The sequence below is a fragment of the Rhinopithecus roxellana genome, chromosome 19 (genome assembly GCF_007565055.1).
Source record: "Rhinopithecus roxellana isolate Shanxi Qingling chromosome 19, ASM756505v1, whole genome shotgun sequence".
Taxonomy (NCBI): Eukaryota; Metazoa; Chordata; class Mammalia; order Primates; family Cercopithecidae; genus Rhinopithecus; species Rhinopithecus roxellana.
In genome coordinates, this window is record NC_044567.1 from 76,155,917 (window position 1) to 76,162,294 (window position 6,378).

The 6,378-nt window shown below is 36.7% G+C and overlaps 1 pseudogene; it reads left to right on the forward strand.

Moving 5' to 3' along the window:
- Positions 1-5,042: 5,042 nt before the first annotated feature.
- LOC104675480 lies at positions 5,043-5,638 on the forward strand (annotated as a pseudogene).
- The last annotated feature ends 740 nt before the right edge of the window (positions 5,639-6,378 follow it).

Consider the following 6,378-nt stretch of genomic DNA (forward strand, 5'->3'; position numbering starts at 1 on the left):
GCAACCCAGAAGAGAGCCCTTGCCAGAACTAAATTGGTTAGCACCTTGATCTTGGACGCCCTAACTTCCAGAACTGGGAAACATAAACGTCTGTTGTTGAAGCCACCAGTCTATATTTTGTTGTAGCAGCCTGAGAAGACTAATACAATAACTGCTCTACTCCAACCAAACAGCACAGCAAACCCTTTGGCCCCCACCCATGCCAACAAAGGCTGAGTAGGGAGCCCACGATTCCACCCTTATGAGGCTATAATGAGGCACCTCACCCACCAGGGTTGTGTCAGAGAAGGCCAAGTAGAGAGTCAATAATAAGTCCACTCTCCACCTGGCCCCCATGGTATCAGTGGAGACCATGTGGGAAGCCTACACTTACACCCCCAAAAGGCAGTAATGAAGTGCTCCTCTTCATTCCTGCTCAGTGGTATCAGAGAAGGACTAGCGGAGAGTCTAGACTTTTACCATCGTCCAGTGGTAATAAGGCAACCCCCATCTCAGTGTCAGTGGAGACCACCTGGGTAGCCAGAACGCCAACATCTGCCCAGCAATAATGAGAAGTGTAACTAAGATGTCAGCAGAGGCTGAGTGAACCTAGTCTTCTATTTCCGTCTGGCAGTAATGGGATGGTGTCTTTTCTCCTCTGCTGGAGTAATGTCAAAAAAAAGCCAGCTAAAATACACGGTTAAAATAAAATTGACAGCCTTATAAAATTGTCCAAGTTTCAGCTGAAAATCACTAATCATAACAAGAGCCAGGAAGTTCTCAAATGAAATGAAGAAGAGTCAATCAATAAATGCCAATACCAAGATGACAGAGATGTTAGAATTATATGACAAAGATGTCAAAGTAGCCATTACAAAAATGCTTCAAAAGGAATTCTGAACACAGTTGAAACAAATTAGAAAGTAGAAAGCCTCAGGAAACAAATATAATATATAAAGATGAACCAAATGAAAATTTTAAAACTTTAACACAATAACTGAAATTAAAAAGTCAGTGGTTGGACATAATACCAGGATAGGGAGGAAACAGAGAAGAAAAAAATCAGTGAAAGGAAGATAGAATAATAAAAATTACTCAAACTTAACAACAAATTACCAAAGGAATAATGGCTGAAAACATCTCAAATTTGGTAAGAGACAAGAAGATGAGCAAACCTCAAAGAAGACAAAGCCCAAATAAATCTATACCAAGACACCTTATAATGAAACTTCTGAAACCCAAAGACCAAGAGAAAAATATTAAAAGCAGCCAGAAAACAAACAACCCCAGGGAAAAAACCTATTTGAATGACAGTGGATTTCTTATCAGAAACCATGGGGGCCATAAGTCAGTGGTACGGTGTTTTTCAAGTGCTGAAAGAAAAGAACTGTCAATCCGGAATCCTATAGTCAATAAAAATATTCTTCAGAAATGAAGACGAAACCAAGATATTCTCAGATGAAGAAAAACTCAATTTTTCACCAGCAGAATTACTCTAAAAGAGTGGCTAAAGGAAGTTCTCTAAAAAAACAGAAGAGGAAAATTTGGATCATCAGAAAAGGAAGTGATAAAAGAAGAAAACTTGGAGCATCAGAAAGAACACAATAAGTAAAAAAGGGGGAGAGTAAACACAATAGTTTTTCTTTCTATTCTTCAGTTTTTGTTTTGTTTTGTTTTGAGACGGAGTCTTGCTCTTGTCACCCAGGCTGGAGTGCAATGGCGCCATCTCAGCTCACTGCAACCTTCGCCTCCTGAATTCAAGCGATTCTCCCTGCCTCAGCCTCCCAAGTAGCTGGGATTACAGATGCCCGCCACCATGCTGGGCTAATTTTTGTATTTTTAGTAGAGGTGGGGTTTCACCTTGTTGGTAAGGTTGGTCTTGAACTCCTAACCTCAAGTGATCTGCCTGCCTCAGCCTCCCAAAATGCTGGGATTACAGGCATGAGCCACCATGCCCGGCCTATTCTTCAGTTTTTTAAAAAATATATTTAATAGTTGAAGTAAAAATGACATGTTTTATATGGTTCTAAAAGTATGTAGAGGAAATATTAAGACAATTGTATTATAAATAGTGGAGGGCAACAGGATTTAAAGGGAAGCACGATTTCTACATTTCATTTAAACTGGCAAAATAATGACACCAGTAGACTATAATGGGTTATGTATATACAACGTAATACCTACAGCACTACCTAAAAAGCTATACAAAGCTTTTCAAAAGTTATCCAAAATGCTGTAGATTAATCAAAATGAAATTTTAACAGAAGTATGAGTAACCCACAGGAGGGCAGAAGAAAGAAAACAGAGAAATGAAAAATAGAACGAACAGAAAGGAAAAAATAAAATCAGAGATTTAAGGCTTAACATATTAATAATTACATTAAATGTAAGTGGTAGAAGCACATCAACTTTAAAAGAGAGAGATTGGCAGAGTGGATTTTAAAACACAACCCAACTGTATACTGTCTACAAGAAACTCATTTCAAATATAACAATATAGGCAGGTTAAAAGCAAAAGAATAGAAAAATATATCATGCAAACATTAATCAAAAGAAAGCAAGGGTGGCTGTATTAATATCAGATAAAGCAGACTTCAGAGCACAGAAAATTTCCAGAGACAGAGCAATTATATAATGATAAAAGGGTCAATCCACCAAAAAGACATAGCAATCTTAAATGTGTATGCACCAAACAACACAGCTGCAAAATACATGAAGTAAAACTGATAGAACTGAAAGGAGACATACACATATCCAGTTAAAATTGGAGAAAGATAACAGGCAAATCTTCAAACTAAAAAACACATCTAAATAACATAGAAGTCAAAAAAAAAGAGGTCTCAAGGGAAATTAAAAAATACATTGAAATGGGTGAAAATAAAAATACAATGTGTCAAAATTTGTGGGACACAGCCAAAGTAATACTGAGAAGGAAATATATAGCATTAAATGCATATGTTAGAAAAGAGGAAAAGTCCAAAATCAATCTATGATCCCACTGTAAGAACTTAGTAAAAGATGAGCAAAATAAATCCAAAGTAAGAAGAAAATAATAAAGAAAATCAATGACATTGAACACACACACAAATGGAAAAATCAATTAACCAAAGATCTGGTTTTTTGAAAAGATCAATAAAACTGACAAACCTCTAGCAAGACTGACAAAGTAAGAAATAAAGACACGAATTGTCAATATCAGGAAGGAAATAGATAAAATTATAGACACTGCAGACATCAAAAGGATAATAAAGGAATACTACAAACAACTCTAAATATTATAAATATGACAATCTAGATGAAATGGACCAGTTCCTGGAAAAACACAAAGTACCACAACTCATCAAATAGGAAATAGATAATTTGAGTAACCCTATAACTAAAAAGAAATTGAACTTACAATTTTAAAACTCCCTAAAGGCCGGCGCGGTGGCTCAAGCCTGTAATCCCAGCACTTTGGGAGGCCGAGACGGGCGGATCACGAGGTCAGGAGATCGAGACCATCCTGGCTAACACGGTGAAACCCCGTCTCTACTAAAAATACAAAAAATTAGCCAGGCGAGGTGGCGGGAGCCTGTAGTCCCAGCTACTCAGGAGGCTGAAGCAGAAGAATCACCTGAACCAGGGAGGCAGAGGTTGCAGTGAGCTGAGGTTGCACCACTGCACTCCACCTTGGTAACAGAGCAAGACCCTATCTCAAAATTAAACCAGTTCTATGTTATCTCTTTCAGAAAATACAAAAGGAGCAAGCACTTCCCAATTCATTTTATAATGCCAATATTACCTTAATACCAAAACCAGACAAGGACAACACAGAAAAGAAAACTACAGACCAAAATCATTAGTGAAAATAGATAGAAAATTCCTTAATAAAATATTAGCAAGTAGAATTCAGCTATATTTTAGAAAATGTATACACTAAGACTAAGCGGAGTTTTTTCAGGGATGCAAGGCTAGTTCATCATTCAAAAATCAGTCAATGACATCCACTATATTAACAGGCCAAAGAAGAAAGGTCACATAATAATATCAATAGATTCAGAAAAACCATTTAACAAAATTCAATAGTTATTCATGATAAAAACTCCCAGAAAAACAGGATTAGAGAGAGACCACCTTACTTGATAAAGAGCATCTATATGAAAAAATAGAACAACAGAAAACAAAAAATAAAATCACAGATTTAAGGCCTACAGATTTAAGGCCTATAGCTAACATTTTAATCATGAAAGACTGAAGCTTTCCCCCTAAAGTTGGGAACACGGAAAGGATGTCTGCTTTTATCACTTTTATTGAACATAGTGCTGGAAGTCCTAGCCAGTGCAATAAGGTAAGAAAAGAAAGTAAATGGCATACAGTTTGGAAAGAAAGTAAATGGCATACAGTTTGGGAAGAAAGAAATAAAACTATCCCCATCTGCAGATGATATAATTGACCACATCAAAAATCCAGAAGAATCTGCCAAAAAAAAAAAAAAATCTCATGGAACCAATAAGTGAGATCAACAAGGTTGCATGACATGAGATCAACATATGAAAAAAAATTATATTTCTACAAACTAGCAATGAACACATGGACATCTAAATTAAAAATGTAATATTATTAATAATCACTCAAAAATATGAAATAGGTGTAAATCTAACAAGGCAAGTACAGGACATTTATGCTGTAAACTGTGCAATGTGATGAAAATAACAAGATCTTAAATAAATGGAATAATAGTCTGTATTTATAGATTCAACTCAGTAAAGTAGCTCAACATAGTAAAGATGTCAATTCTCCCCAAATAGATATAATGGTTTAATGCAATTCTCATTAAAAACTAAGCAAGATCTTTTGGTAGCTGTAGACAAGATTTTTCTAGAATTTATATGGAAAGTCCAAACAAAAAGCTACGGGGCAAAACCTGGGCTGGGATAGGGCATGAGGCAGTGCGTTGGGACATCCCTTGCATCAGGCTCAACAGTGCCTGTCACTGTGTGGCTAGCTGGGATGTTTGGGGTGGGTCAGGAGCAGGCATAGCCTGTTTGCCTCATTGTCCCCTAGCACCACAGGCTGCCAGCACCATGAAGCTATGGACTTTGGAGCACATCTTTGACCACCTGTGGGAAATTGTTACAATAGTTGAAATGCAGAAATATCCAAACCCTATGAGCCTCAGTGTGGTTGGAGATGATGTGTTGGACAGACATATAGATCCCTCTGGATCCCTTCTCAGCACAGAGAGGGGGCTGCTTTCATTGTGAAGTCTCTTATTGGTGCAGCAAGAACCAAAACATATGTGCAAGAACATTCTGTAGTTGATCACGTAGAGAAAACAATGGAACTTAAATCTACTAACATTTCATTTACAAATAAGGTTTCAGTAGATGAGAGACTTATAGAAAAGCCACATCCTCGGGACTCAGAAAAAAACTATTTTGACTCAAGAAACCATAATCACTGTGAAAGGAGTCAGCCTCAGCAGTTACCTTGAAGGACTGATGGCAAGACTGAGAAGCAATGGAACGGGTAATACACAAATTAAATGCTGAGACTGAAGAACTGTTGGCCTCTGCAAGAGGAAACATAGAGACTCTGATGGCAGCAGCAGAGTATCTGCAGAGAAATAATCATGAAAGTTGTTGGACAATGTCGGTTATCCCGGGTCTCTCCAAGCTGACTATATATTTGTTTGTTATTTTAAAAATAGAACTATCTTTTAGGTAGAAATTTTTTAAAAATATGCTGATGTAAGGCTATGTGACTTTTGATCAAAAGAGATGCAGGGCTTCTAAATAAAAGTGATCATTAGAAATTTTTAAAAAGAAAAGCTAAAACAATTTTGAATAAGAAGAGTAATGGGTGAGTAATCAGTCTACCCAATTTCAAGGCTTACTCTGAAGCTACAGGAATCAAGACTGTATAGTGCTGGCAAAGAGAGAGACACATTAGACACATATATTAATGTAATAGATTAAAGAATCTAGAAATAGACCCCTACAGATATGTCCAGTGGAGTTTTGACTAAGACGTAAGAACAGTTCAATACGGAACTAAGACGTAAGAACAGTTCAATACGGAAAAGATAGACTTTTCAACAAATGGTGTTGGAGCAATTGGATATTCATAGGTGAAAAAAAAAAAAGGAACTTGACCCAACTCTCACATATTATACAAAAATTAACTCAAAAGATTGTGAACTTAAATGGGAAATGTAAAACTGTAAGATTGTTTAGAGAAAATAGGGGAAAATATTTGGAATCTAAGCTTATGCAAAGAGCTTTTAGATTTGACCCACAAACGTGATCCAGAAGAGGAAAAATGGACATATTTGACGTCATTAGAATAAAAAAATTTGCTCTGAAAAGACCTCATTAAGAGGATAAAAGCTCCCTATTCGATAAATGGTGCTGGGATAAC